This window comes from Scomber japonicus, chromosome 1 (assembly GCF_027409825.1).
Source record: "Scomber japonicus isolate fScoJap1 chromosome 1, fScoJap1.pri, whole genome shotgun sequence".
Lineage (NCBI taxonomy): Eukaryota > Metazoa > Chordata > Actinopteri > Scombriformes > Scombridae > Scomber > Scomber japonicus.
Genome location: NC_070578.1, coordinates 33669819 through 33685436, shown reverse-complemented (window position 1 = coordinate 33685436; position 15618 = coordinate 33669819). Strand labels below are relative to the sequence as shown.

Below are 15618 nucleotides of genomic sequence, written 5' to 3'. Positions count from 1 at the left end.
TCTCTCTCTCTCTCTCTCTCTCTCTCTCTCCTCTATCTCTCTCCCTCCCTCTCTCCCTCAACCCCAACCAGTCAAGACAAATGGCTGCCCACTTAAACCCCAGTTCTGCCTGAGGTTTCTTCCCATTAAAGGGGAGTTTTTCTTTGCCACTGTCGCCAAGTGCTTGCTAATGTGGGAATGTTGAGTCTTTTTTAAATTAAATTAGAGAGTACGGTCTGTGTGAAAAGTGCCTTGAGATGATTTTATTGTGATTTAGCACTGTGTAAATAAAGATTGATTGATTGATTGACTTTGTATGTGCTACCTAGTGCACTTTATTTAATTCATGATGCTTCATTTTGGTGTCTATTTTTGCAAACATGAAGCAAATGCTATGGACACACATTAATAGTTCTAGGCAGTGCAAATTGAGAAAAAAGGCCCCTGTTCACTAAAAATATTTCAGCAATAAATTTGCATAATTACTAGGCTGTCACATCACGTATAGATATTAAAGGAAAAAGGAGAGTACCTAGAAAAAATAAAAGAAAGAACTACAGTTAGTAGTTAAAACATGGAACAGGTGTTCATGTAAATAAAGAAAATGAAGTGAAACAAATCTTGAGTAATTGTGAATTTATACTCTTAAATAGCCACAATTGATTTAAAATTGTAGTACCCATAATGTTTATGTATTTTGCTAAACATCATCTTTTTGCAAGTCCTCATGATTGATTTGTAAATTACTGTCATAAGACACTACCACTGAATCATATATTTCAGGCCCAGCTATAGGCAGCTCTTAGTTGTGACTTGCTCATCACTGGTCCCATTAATTCTGTTAAATACGAAAAGAACCTCAGTCATGCCTCCAGTGCCTTCAATCCTCTTATTACTCCGTGCTCTTCCATGCGTTGACAGTGCAGAAGCCATCCAGAGTGTGATGACCGCTGTCTCTGGTTGTGTGATGGTCGGTCATTATGCTTCATTAGCTCAGCGCTCCGGGGGGGTCACCTCAACATGTGCAAGCCTGACACCGCATTACTCTATATTCATCACTAATTAGACCAAACCTGACAGAAATGTGCTTCATGGTGAGACGAGCCTGTTGTTATATTCAGGAGATTCACAGAATTTACTAATGTAAATGCAGTATAACTTCCCTGTGACACGATCATTCATCAACAGATAGGGTTAATTTTCATTCAACCCACCAAATGATATCTATGACAACCTGATTCTTGCTCTTTTGCCTTCTTTCTTTCCTCCCTCCCTCCTTTCCTTCCTTCTTCCCTCCTTCCCTCCTTTCCTTCCTTCCTTCCTCCTTCCCTCCTTTCCTTCCTTCCTTCTTCCCTCCCATCCTTCCTTCCTTCTTCCCTCCCATCCTTCCTTCCTTCTTCCCTCCCATCCTTCCTTCTTTCCTCCATCCCTCCTTTCCTTCCTCCTTCCCTCCTTTCCTTCCTTCTTCCTCCCTTCTTCCTCCCTTCCTTCCTTCCTTCCTTCTGCCCTCCTTCCCCCCTTTCTTTCCTTCCTTCCTTCTGCCCTCCTTCCCTCCTTTCCTTCCTTCGTCCTTCCTTCCTTCCTTCTTTCCTCCCTCCCTTCTTTCCTTCCTTCCTTCCTCCCTCCCTACCTCCCTACCTTCCTTCCTTCCTTCCTTCCTTCCTTCCTTCCTTCCTTCTTCTTCAATCCAGATATTAAATGTGGAAATGTATGTTTTACTCACAAGCATTTATAGGATATGAAACAGATATGGATATTTATGACTATGTATAATTGTAATAGGCTTAACCCATTCAGTAGGCTATGGGCAATACAACACCTGCAGCAATCAAAAGTACAATACTCTAATAATATTTCTACAGTCAATAACAGAACAGAGCATCAATAAGGCAGTTACATATATAATAACACAGAAGTAGGCTATGTGCAGCCCACAAACAAAAATGAATGCACTTATATGATTTATGATTGCCTGCCAAGTTTTAGTATTGATTTTAAAATTCAACCAGGTCTTGCACCAACCTTTTTGTCTGAAGTTTTTTTTTTAAATGTCTTAACCAGAAGTCTATACCTCAGGTCTTCCAGCATGAGCCTTGAAGTTGTTCTGAAGTTCAGGACAAAAACCTTTGGTGAGACAGTTTTTGGCTTTTATGCTCTGAGCCTCCTGAAGAACCTGCTGTAGGATCTGAGAGCAGCTGATTTATTTTATTTCACTTTTATCCTTTTTTCACATTAATATAATAACTCCCCTCTTTCCCTCCTTTCTACTGTCTTATTCAATTGTCAGTCAGCTGTAAAAGCACTTTGAACTGTTCTAACCTTTATAAAAGTTTTTTATACAAGATTGACAAAAAAAGAAAAAAAAAGCTGGCCAAAAATATCTAACAACTGAAGTGTAGAAAACTTCTGGCTTCAAATATCAACCTTCTTTCTTCTTTTGAGAAACTCCATAGCAATGCATTTTTTGACAAATACGTCTCCTCCTTCCCAGACAGTTTTACCTACTGCACCCTACTTCTGTAAGAATTTATGGCCCAATACACATGAATGTAGTTACAAATATACCGTACTTGCAGCCTAATGTATTTATATGAATCTTTGCATTTTTTATTTACGTCTTTCCTCATATCTACCTTTTTTCTTACCTCTATCTTTCTCTACCTTGTTTCCCTTTTCTCCCTTTATCACTTCCCTACCTCTTTTTTATATTTATAACACATACAGGATATGAGATGTATTCACTGCATAAAATACCCTAATTTAGATATATGTTAATTTATTTTACTGTACTAAAACAATGATACTGGTTCATCTAGCTGGAAAAGTAGTTGAACCTGCTTAGCAATGATCCCTAAATACATTTTTCCAATAGCTTTAATTGTGTGTGTGTGTGTGTGTGTGTGTGTGTGTGTGTGTGTGTGTGTGTGTGTGTGTGTGTGTGTGTGTGTGTGTGTGTGTGTGTGTGTGTGTGTGTGTGTGTGTGTGTGTGTGTGTGTGTGTGTTGGTATAGCTGGTATAGACGGACCTTTGACCTGAATACGTACCGACATTATGAGGACATTTGGGATTAGGCGGACCATGCCAATGTCCTCATAAAACAAAAACAAAAAAAGAGTGAATTTACATGTGTTAGTGTCTAAATAACAGATATTCTCATTTTCTTTGAAAGTCCTTCTTTACCACTTGACCTGACTTTCAGTGTATCCCAGTGTATAACACAGTGACCCCATCGGTCGTGCCTGAATTGCAGTTTGATACACATTTTTGATACACCGGATTCAGATTTGGCGGGCTTCTTCGTGATTGGCTGGTTACAGGTGTGGGCGGACCCCTCCCCTACTCTGAGCTCCAAGCCCCGCCCACACCTCGGCTCTTTAATGTTTACATGTGTTTAATGGAGGACGCTGCTGCTGGGCCCCGCTGGAGGAACGAACAGACAGGTAAGCTGATATATTTTATTAATAACTTAGTGTGTCTGATTTAATTAAGGTAAAGTCAAGCTAGTTTCATCTGGTTATGTAAACGGGCCATTTTACACTGATTTAGATGCTTTATAGTCATTTGATTTTTATTTTTTTTATTACGGCTACCAAGTGGTAGAGAGCTAGTTGCAGTTGGCTTCGCTCCGGAAAGACGTTTGTCTGTCAGAAAAGGTAATATTTGTGAGATATTACAGCGTGTTTTGTGTCCTTTCTGCTACAGTTGCACGTCTGCTTGTTCTTTCGGGATGCACCGAGGCACCGCGCCCTCGTTAAGCCTTAATTAGAGGCACCTGTTGCGCCATGTTGACTTGTGCTTGACTCATGCTCACAGTGGAGGAGTGTTAGTTACTCAGGTTCATATACAGTGAAGAAATAGGCGTCGCATGGACTGGACGTTTAACCATCTCTGTGTTTTGGGGCTGTGGCTGACGCTGCTGAGCGACGTGATATTATAAGTACCGTGATTAAATGGCAAAATCGGCTGCACCATTCCTCGACCTAGATCTCCCAGTTAAGATGTGAAGCTGCATCAGAGATCCCAGGTTGAAGGAGAAAAAAAGTGAGAAAGAAAGAAATCTCAGTGAGATATTTTGGTGTATTTTTGTGTCCTTTCAGCCACAGTAATGGCGTGTATATGTATACAAACAAAGGGTTAAAGGTACTTTTTTTCCAGGCCATGTCTTTGCTTCTTTTTAATGATTAACAAAGACAATGAAGCATCCAGAAGGTTCATTTTAGCTGGATTAGTTGCAGAAACTTCTATCTTGTTGTCAAAACAACTTGTATCATTGAGGCACTGGGATACAGGATGAAGTTCATTCTGAATGTAGTTCAGCTCAGCAATACATAAGTAAATGTAATCCTTATACTGTTAATATGTTGTGCATATGCAGACTCCTGTTATATTCTGTGGTGAAAAGGTGTGAGATTTGCACATCAAATTAACCTTTGAATATGATAACAAATTGTATTAAGTGTTTAGTTTTAGCAGTGTTACAGTGGTGAGTACAGCATCTGGCTTCTGTCCACATGATTCAAGAAGATCACCATGGTTATTCCTCAAATGAGCATCATAATCATGACTGTCTTTTCTTTAATACAGGTTTTTTGATTTTTCAAGAAACATGAATAGAAGAAGACGTATCAATCCAAAGGATGATGCCAGATATTATGTCAGCACTGGAAAGGACAAACCAGGATTTGATGTAAAACACATTAGTGTTTTCAAAGGTTAGTGAGTGTAAAGCTCTGAATATTTAATCATGATTAAAGTGGAAATAAAGCAGCCAATCACATAAGAGTAATTCACTTAATGGAATTCCACTGCACCTAACAATTTGGAGTATGGCAAATGTAAACATGTGTAAAGCAGAAGTTCGGTTATATGTTTTGTCACAGGGCTGCCATCTTGCATAATGATAAACTGTGATGTCACTGGGTTGGTTTGCTCCCTTGGTAGAAACGGTGAAAGATAGCAAAAGATGGAGATGAAAAAACATAGTGAAAGATAGACATGAAGGACAGAGTCTGTGAATTATTGAGACAGTGACACACAAATGTGAAAAATAGTGAAAGAGAATAACATTGAAAAGACAAATGTGAGAAAATGGAGGCTACCTTTTCATGATTGTACCAAGGCAGCAAACCAACCCTGTGATATCACAGGTTATCATACTGCAAGATGGTGGTGCCTTCATGACAAAACATAAAACTGAACTTCTTTCAACTGAATCTTCTTTCTTTTATATATTTATATTGGGCATTTTAATGTACTTATTTACTGTGGATATCCACCAAGTGAATTATGTTAAAACCTTTTAAACTTTAAACATGGCATCTTACTTACACGTTACACATATTTGTGAATTAGGTCGTGGGATCTTCACTACTGCCCCATTCGAAAAAGGGGACTTCCTACTAGAGTACCAAGGTCAACTCATTACCCATCAGGAATGTGAGAGGAGGCAGAGGATCTACCATGACAGCCTTAAGGACTTCATGTTCAAGTTCCGTTTTGATGGAAAACTCTGGTGGTGGGTATTGTCGAATCAGAATTAAATGACACATTGATTATGGTTTGCTGAACATATATTAACGGAAGGTGTTTAAGTCAGACTAAATCACATTGCAAAACTATAAATGATTTTCAATTACAGTGTTGATGCGGCTAAAGAGGACGGGACCTTGGGCAGACTGGCCAACGATGACCATGTAAACCCGAATGCAAAGATGAAGTACATTATGGTTGAAGGAAAGCCCCATCTGTGCTTGTTTGCAAAACATAGTATAAGCCCTGGAGAGGAGATCACATATGATTATGGTGATTCAGACTGGCCATGGAGATGTAAGGTAGCTGAAGTTTTCCTTTTGTGATATTAATGTCTCAAACTCCTGTGTTGCTAAATCATAGCAATACAATTCTATGAGAGCGTGAAGACACACTGGAAAAGCTAACAATTTGTCCCATGACTGGTCAGAGGTCATGTTTTTCCCACCTTTCTTATGGTATTACATAGGAAACATCTTATAACTTTTTTTTTCTGTAGGATGATGCTGCAGGGACCCATGGCAGTGAAATGGTGGACAAGCCCCATGACACTAAGATGGTGAACAAGCCCCATGACACTGAGATGGCTGCAGGGTCATGTCCAGATCCAAGGAATCCCAGCAGGGTTGGAAAGGTAAATGAAATCCTATGTTCTGCTTTATGATTTGTGTGGTAAAATATAAAGTAAACCAATATTGTCAATTGGTGTAGTGTGTGTGTGACCTGAACATATGGTTTATGTGGACAGTGGTTTACAGAGACCTTCTTGTCAAGTGCTTCTCTTAGTGTAAGTCAGTATCAGATCAGTGTGTGTAACCTGAACATATGGTTTATGTGGACAATGGTTTACAGAGACCTTCTTGTCAAGTGCTTCTCTTAGTGTAAGTCGGTATCAGATCTCTGTGTGTGACCTGAACATGATTGATATAATTTATATGGGCAGTGGTATATATGACCAATAACTCATGTCAACTTCTTGCCCACAGTGTAAAAATCATCACCTTGTGCTCACAACAGTAGCCACCCTGGATAAGTGCATTCAGTGTGTGGGACCTGTATCATCGTTGAAGTGGTTAGGCTATGAATGCAAAGGTGAGACAAGTGAATTAAGTGTATAACTATTAGAAGTAGATGTATACACAGATTTTAAAAGGGGCACATAGCTAAAATTAAAGCAGCCCCATTTAAATGTAAAAAATGTACATGTATAAAAGAGTCTTTCTCAATAGAAATAAGAAAACACGATTATGTCCTAAGTATGTTGAGCTTGTTTCATAGTACAGGCTGCTGGACTGACACTTCCTGACTCCAGTTAGCTTCTGTCATGTCTTCACTCCGAGGCATTCTCCTTACTTGAAGCCCTGGTATTCTACTATTTGGTGCAGGCATATGATCATTTTAGATGTTGTATATGGTGCTGTTAATCTTTGTTTTTATACTGATGGTTGGATATGTATATTTGTTTACCACATTTATATTTAAAGTACTACAGTGATGATTGTACAGTTGAACATTTTTGGAACCATTGAACAAACACAAAACATTATGACCTTTTAGAGAGAAGGGATTGCATTGCTTTGAGTGAAATGTACGTGTGCATTGGTTTTATGTGTAATGTATGTGTTGTATTCCAGTGTATGATTAACTCTTCTTCAAAGTAACACCTATGAAACATTATTTTTTTATTTAATTTGTGCTATTTGTGACTTTTACTAACACCATTTCCTAGATGAAATCGCAGTAAGTGACACTGAGGCCAAGGGCAGTGAGAGTGATTCTGATGCCACTGGCACAGCATTCCCAGAGTGTGAAACTAGTAAGGCTGTGGGCGCTGCAACAGGCTCTACAGCCACGGAGCAGGTCCATCATGCTGCAGATTTTGGTAAGTTATTTCCCTTTACAGTTGTTTGTTTGTTGATAGAATGTATTTTTCCATTAAAAAAATCTTTTGGCAAATTGTGTTTTGCAGAAGCAGTGTCATCAGTGACCTCCACCGTGAATGAGACTGTCCCTCTCTCTGAAGGTAAGTTTGATTGTAACGCATCTTTACACTTAAAATGATGCAGTTACAGTATATTGTATGATGTGAATATATAGGGGTGCCCCAGCAGTTAGTTACAGTTTTTCAAAATTGCTTAGACACATTTCTTGAATCCTTCCACCCTTTTCTCAAAACTGTAAACACAAAACCTAATTTTCAAACTACATTCATTAAACCTCTGATCCTTCTTGCAAAATCAATGTCTCAAAACACTACTGAGCATTCATTAAACATCAGAAAATGGAAAACAGTGTTCAGGACATGTAACTCCAGAAAAAAATGGTTATTGTTTATAATACATTAAATACATTTTGTGTTTTCCAAAAAAATATTCACAACTCAGTAACACAGTTTAGATATTGCATACTGTAAGTACTGCAAGAATTACAGTATTGACTGTCTGCTGATTCAGTACTTGCATACCGTAAAAATCCAGTACTGCAAAAGGCCAAAGTACAAACACAAAATCTAATTGAAAAGCACATTATATTATGCTGTAAATGTAACTGCAAAATCAAAGTCAACAAGTGATTCATTCAGCCTCAGCATCACGTCTTTGTGCTGGGTCAGGACATTGCCTACATCACAGGTAACGGAGGAAAAACCCTCTGGTGTGTCTGATCCAGCCTTGGCAAGACTCTACACCTGTCACCACCGGCCAATCCCATGGCCTGCAGGAGATTCTCCCTTTTATAGGGTTTCAGTGATGTACCTTCCACCGCCATGCAGAGAAAAACTCTTCTGTTGGGGTGAGGAAAGGGGAGTACAGTATGATGGAAAGCAAACATTCATGAACCACTCTGGTATCACCCTTCAACTCACCCATGCCTCCTGTGCACTCTGAACTGATTTATATTTATATTATTTATTTATATATATTTATCACATCATGAGCAACAAGTGTGTAAGCTATGATATCTGTGCTGTAATTGTGTTTACAGTTTTTCTGTATTGCTAAAACACTAAACTCCATTCTCTGAACCAAATGCAATTATTGAATCAATCACTCTTTTGGCAAAACCATGAACAATTTTCACCTGGTTAGACACAATCTGCAGATCTTATTTACTGTTTTTCTAAACACATTCTCACTCACTAAAACACATGTTGCACTTGTGATGCATAATGGTAGCCACAGGTGGCAGAAGTTAAACACAGTTACAGCACAGATATCATAGCTTACACACAAAGACTCAAAACTCTTCACACTTGTTGCTCATGATGTGATGAAACCAATATAAGCCAGTTCAGAGTGCACAGACAGCATGGGTGAGTTGAAGGGTGATACAAGAGTGGTTCAACATCAACCAGCAATTCATAAATGTTTGCCTTCCACCATACTCCCCTTTCCTCAGCCCAATAGAATAAAGTTTTTCTCTGCATGGCTTGAAGGTATATGACCAAACACCCTATAGAAGGGAGAATCTCCTTTCCGTGGCTGGATCAGACACACCAGAGGGTTTTTCCCTGCTGTCTGTGATGTAGATGAAGTCCTCTGTCCTGACCCAGCACAAAGACGTGATGCTTAGGCCGAATTAATCACTTGTTGACTTTGATTTTGCAGTTACATTTACAGTGTAATGTGCTTTTCATTTAGATGCTTGTCTTTGTTCTTTGGCCTTATGCAAGTGCTGAATGCACAGACCGTCAATACTGTAATTCTTGCAGTACTTACATTATGCATTATCTAAATTTAAATATCTTAACTGTGTTACTGAGTTATGAATATTTTTTTTGGAAAACACAAAATGCATCTACTGCATGATGAACAAAACATTCTGGAGCTACATGTCCTGAACACTGTTTTCCATTTTCTGATACAGTGTTTAATGAATCCTCAATAGTGTTGTAATTTTGACTGGTGTGTGTATCATCTGAAAACATTGTTTGTTTGATTTTGAACACAGATAAAACTGTTTATGGTTTACCAAAAGAGTGATCAATTCAATAAGTGGGTTCAGATTACTGAGCATTTGGTTCACAGTAATACATACACCACATAACCAGTACATCCTTTATGGCATGTCACAACTGTCTCTCCGTTTCCTGTCTCTCTGCACCTTCATTGAGTTAGGGTTAGATTTAGATTTAATATGATAATTATTAGCAAACTGCACCACTTCTCTACAAAAAATGATCGGTGCAAAACATTTTGGCACTTCAGATGTTTAGATTCTTATTCATCACTCACTACCATCAGAAGTGTCTGATTCCCAAATGTACTCTGTTGCAAGATAAACAGCCAGAGTTATAAAGCATCATTCAGTCAGTCTGGGATTCTACTAACAGACAGAAGACACCGAGACAGCCTAAACCTGTGGTAACTTCTCCAACCTACCTGCCAAATGCCTGGAAAGCTGTGTGCAGCTGTACCAACCTGTGTTGACTGTTCCTTGTGTTGGGTCAAGAAAACAATGACAAACTATTGATGCATTACTTTTAAGAACATTCTCGCCTTCAGACCATCTGCAGCAAATATTAAATTTAATCAAAGTTGGACAAATTTAGTTGGTTGAAATCAAATCAGGTGAACAGTCAACTGAAAATTGAGTATTCAAGAATGTTCATTACAGGAATCTGTTCATTAGTTGAACTCAAGTTTTGATTGAGCCAACCGGCCAACACATTGTGTTGTATGTGTGATATTTTTTCTTTTACTCTATCTTCATATCTTCTAGGACAAGATGCTGGTCAAGAACATGAGTCCAGAAGAGTGCCAAAGAAAGTGTGGTCTAAGGCTGAGGTTGCTGCAGTAATGCAGCATTTCAGATGTCACATTTGTAAAGGAAAACTGGCCACCAAAAACGAATGTAGTCATTGCAAGCTGGTAGAAGGCCCTGCATTAGCACAAAGAACAGTGCAAAATATACGGGACTTTGTCAGAAACAGAGGAATAGCTGGAAAAAGACAGTCACAGAAACAGAAGCTATAAATCCACAGGGTTCAATTGTGTATGTGGTTGTTTGGTTAAGTTGATGCCCATATATATTTTGTAATGCCACCTGTTCAACATGGGTAGTTACAAGTTAGAGAACATTTTAGCAGTAAAGCTAATGTGAGTTATGTGACAGGCTGCCGTCTGACCGTTAGTTGCCTGTGGGTTTATCGCTTTTTTCTGCATTTCTTGCAGTGACAATCATGTGACGTTTGTTTTAGTTTGTTTTATTGTATTTATGTTCTAGATTAAGTGCAATTATTTTGACATGATGTTTATTTAGATATTTTATTTATATATATATGCAGTATTTCATATAAAAGAGCACTTTATTAACATTAAAATGACTGTTCTGTTAATGCTGTGTGCTGTCAGGTTTGTGTATTTATGTTAATGAGGACTCATTTAAAATGTGACATCATTGCCCTTTAAAGTCCTGATAATGTTTTTTGTGTCCTCATAAGTCACAAAAGAGAATTGTCTGCATAAACCACAATAACTATCAGGGTGATGTGTATGGAGTTGTGTAGCGTGTATCTGAACTCTGAAGTGAGCTGAATTTTTTTCAGATTTTTTAGAGTGGTTCAGTCTAACTCCCAAAGCTCTAGGACCTCGGGAAAGGGTAGCCCATCTAAACCACCACCGGGCGGGTCTGGAGAAAATGGCCCTCTAAACCTTATAAACCCGTATGTGTGTGTGTGTGTGTGTGTGTGTGTGTGTGTGTGTGTGTGTGTGTGTGTGTGTGTGTGTGTGTGTGTGTGTGTGTGTGTGTGTGTGTGTGTGTGTGTGTGTGTGTGTGTGTGTGTGTGTGTGTGTGTTGCTCTGGTAGTATATATATACAGTACATGACATTACACTTTCCACATTTAGACCATCATCCATAGAAAACAGATGATTCATTTCTTATTTTTTCACATTACTCATCTATTCAACTAGTGCATCTGTCAGTATATAAAGTACTTCAGCACTGTAATTTCATATTAGCCCGCGGACATTAAACTAAGCTTTAATTTGCTGTTGTGACCATCAGTATTTTGATTGTGTTGCTCTCCCTTCTATCAGCTCATATCCATTAGCACACTGAATATTTAATCACATAACTGTTCTGTTATGCTTCTATAAATGCAGCCCACTTTTCAGAGGCCCTCGTATAAACTCTTCCACATCCTACCAGCGCTGTTGACATTCACCTTCACTTTATGGTTCAGCGTAGGGAGGAAATCCTTGGGAAGAGAAAAGCTAAATATTTTCTCCTAGTTGCTTCAGGGCTTCATGAACACCACTCATTAATTAAGGGAAATATATTAGTCATGACTCCCACCATTGCTTTTGCATATTAATGAGGAGAGTGTGTTTGAGCGAGTGTGTACTTTTTTGTGGAGGCAGCCTCAGGCCAAGTCCTTCCTGGTGCTTAAAGATGCATTTCATGATTTGATATAAAAAAAGATAGTTCAGCTGTTCAGATCCGTTGTAAATCCCCACTGCAGCGTCATCAAAGGTTGCATTCTAATATATTGTTTATAATCAACTAAAATCATGTTATATTCTAATTGAAGATCCCGTATCTCAATCCGTCTGATAAGCTCAGCGGTATGACTTGAATCAATAAACACATTGCCAAAAATCAATTAATCCCATATTTATAAGCAACAGGGAGATTCATAATTATTATTTCATGTTGTTATAATTATGTTCTTTTTAAAAATGTATGAATAAAAAAAGTTCCTTTTCCTCTAATAGCGCATTACCATTTAAGCAGGGTTATGGTGGCCTCAGGTCAACTTCTGAACAACCTCATTAGGATCTATCAGTGTGGGGCTCATTAGTGGAACATGTAGCATGTCATGTGTAACATGTTAGTGTGATGCAACTGTGATTAAGTTGCTTCAGAAGACTGATGCAGCGTTGAACTGTGGACTTTAACTACAGCTGACAGAATCATTCACTCATTAACTATTTATAACAATAGGAAACTTACAAGCTTAATGAATCAGTATTGCAAAGATGTATTTTACATGTGTGTCATCTCAGGAGCAGAGATGAAGCATATGTCTTTTCCATGGATGATATTCTGACATGTCACAGTCAGCAAAGGCAAGGTGTAAATAATAGAATAAATGGAGGCTGAATTCCATTTAGCTATTTTTGGTTTCATTGTCCTGGTTTTGTGCATCCTGTTTCACTTTCACACTGTCTGTGTTCCAAATCCCAGTCTTGTTCACTCACTCAGTTCTCCCTTTTTAATGAAAATCAATAATAGTACATACATAAAGATTTCAGCATTGTCACTGACAGCTCTGTCATACAAAGGTAATTTTTGCATCTATTTAATGCAAGATATGACATTATCGGATTGTTTGTAGAAAGTGAGACATATTCTCTCTTGTTTTGCTCCATGTTGGAATTTGTGAGGACATTACATATTGTAGTGGATAAATGTAGATGCTCTACACTAATACATGCTTAGGGTATAGTGAACAAAGGGAGTAACACCTGTGTTTCTTCTACTATGACAAGTCCAAATATCTTTTTGAGTGCACCTCTTTACGTGTCGATTTTGACCAAAAAAAAATTGAAATTTGGATGCTCAATTATACAAACTAAATATGCTATGCAGAAAGTAAGCAATGTGTGACTGCACACATTTAGCAGGGCAAGTTACTCCTTATGTAGAGGAGTAGTTTGTTTCTAAAGACACTTACTTTTTTTTGACTATAATAAATTAAAAAAAACTTTTCTGAGCCACCATTTAAGCTGCAGAGGCTTTCAGTCAAGAATTCCTTCAACTTTCTCCAAGGTCCTCAGCGAATGTTGCAAACCATCAAAGTCTGAGAGAAGTCAAGGATGTTTAGTAAACAACTAGAACGAAAAGCTTCATTTTTCCTATGCAGCAACATTTTTGATGGAAGTATGGTTTAGTAGAAGGTCTCTAAGTGATGGTTCATCATAAACTGCCTGCAGTACTAATCCCACTGCTTATTCTCTCTGGCCTTTAGCTAACAGTAAACATATAAAAGCGGTACCCATAAGAGTATAAAGCACAGACCCTGAACATGTACTGTACACATACAGTGCTGAATACTTACATATTATTGACTGAGTCAGCTATAATTTGATACCGCAGACCTTGCACTGTTTTGTATGATGTAATATTTTCTTGGTTTTATCATCATAGAATTTACTCAGCCTTCGAAGGATCATGTAAACTATTAACCCAAGGATAAGGAGAGAAATGTCAGAATAGCAATTCCAAGGTTTTAATATAATATAACTAGTCCTACTCTGTTGTCAGCTAGAGACACCTCTCCGCTGATGCAATGCCTTTTTCTGAAGTGAGTTTTGATATTATAGTTTTTCTGAATGATTCATCAGTTTTAAGTGAAATGTATATAGCACAGTGAGATGCTGTATGTATGAGTATGAGCAAAACATCACATGGGATGGAAATGGGTGTCAGTTTCAGGTAAAAGTCATATGATTATGCAAAGAGGAACCTAATATTACACTTTTTCCTCTACTGGTGTCTCCTTACCTTACGAGGCAGCTGGATTTACCTTCATCTTGTCAGGCGTCAAGTTATGCACTTGTGTCCAAACCTCTGGTGTAGTATGTACTAATCAGCATTGCAAATCAAGCTGGTGATAGAAAGTAAGATGGTGATAGACAGACAGTTCATCCAATCACCTGCCAAGTATTTTTTTAAAGTGCCTGCCCTTTTCCAAACAGTTTCCATGGATGCCTTTTCAGACGTTTACTGTGTAACAAACCATCTGGCATGTCAGGTTGATCCAACTAAAAGAGCTGAATCATGCTGGATTTATATTTCATGGAAGGAGAGTCGTGCAATCCAAGTGCATATTTTTATTTATAGTTCAGCATTTAGATTTCACTCACTGACAGACCTATCACAACACATCATTATATTCCCCACATGAATTATGTTTACATCCCTTTATTTATGTTGTGATACAAGTGACAGCGTAAAGGTGTTGTCTAAGCTCATTAGTGTGATGGAGAGTGGTGATAGCTGTGAGTAGTTGCCTCATGTTGTCATCAAAATCAACTATTTCTGCCAGTAACAGAAATGTCTAAGATAAAACACAAGCATCTCATTCTGACAGTTCTTAAGGTCTTGATATGGTATGTTTATAGCTGCAGTAGTTTTCTGTATCAACTTGGAGGTTCATATTTAGCCATTTAATAATATTCTATCGGGACACTTGGAGATACTGGGGCATTTTAAGGAACCACCTTATTATCAATTATGTAAACTTTCTGACATTATTGGTATGAAAGCTTCTAGAAAGGTCAATTTGTTCACATGGTTTTGTGACTGTTAAGTGTTGATATGTTTCTTGATGTTCTGTCTCACTAGTCACCAGCGTCTGAGCCAACATCATTACACTAATTGATGCTGATACTGAGCAATCACCCAGCACACCTGGCACGTATCAGCTGTTCCTACTAACACCTGATGGTGATTTTCGAGTAAAACTGGAGGCTAGAAAAAGCAACTGGGCCTCTGACAATGCCTCAACCTTCATTTTATAATATCCACTTCAAATTCAAGTTGAACATGAAAAGCAGAACTGGAGCTAAATGCATACAATTCTGTGTAGATTTCTAGCTAAAACTGTGTGTACTAACAATATTGAAATCTGTATGCATATTATTTTCATCAGATTTATAAAGTTGTAAGAATGCATGGTTCTGTTAAATCTTGCAATTGAGGAACAGGATGTACGTGTACAAGACTCACTCCCACAATTAGCCATAGATGGATGAAGACATGCTCTGAATCAGCTGGTTCATATCAATTCGCTGCCTGCCTTTACACCTGTCAATGAAACTAATGGGAAAGAAGAAGTGCCTGCCTACCGATTGTATTGCACCTGCGAGATTCTCCTACAGCAGAACAGCTGTCATTATATTTGAACATTACAAATGGCTGTGCAGCTCTTTATACTTTCAATATCATTAATTCATCACATGGACCTGTAAACCATCAGCAGCAGTGATATCTCTGAAATGCAATCAATGCTTAGTTTGTAGTGTTCATATCTAAACAGATTGTAAAAGGTGTGACACAACTAAGGCTCAAATAAAAAGAACATTAAAAGCAAAATACAGTGGT

The 15618-nt window shown here is 38.2% G+C and overlaps 1 protein-coding gene across 1 annotated transcript in view; it reads left to right on the top strand.

Moving 5' to 3' along the window:
• Nucleotides 1-15618, top strand: part of LOC128355606 (protein kinase C-binding protein NELL1-like) — a 272377-nt gene that overhangs the window by 198303 nt on the left and 58456 nt on the right. The gene's annotated exons all lie outside the window — the stretch shown is intronic.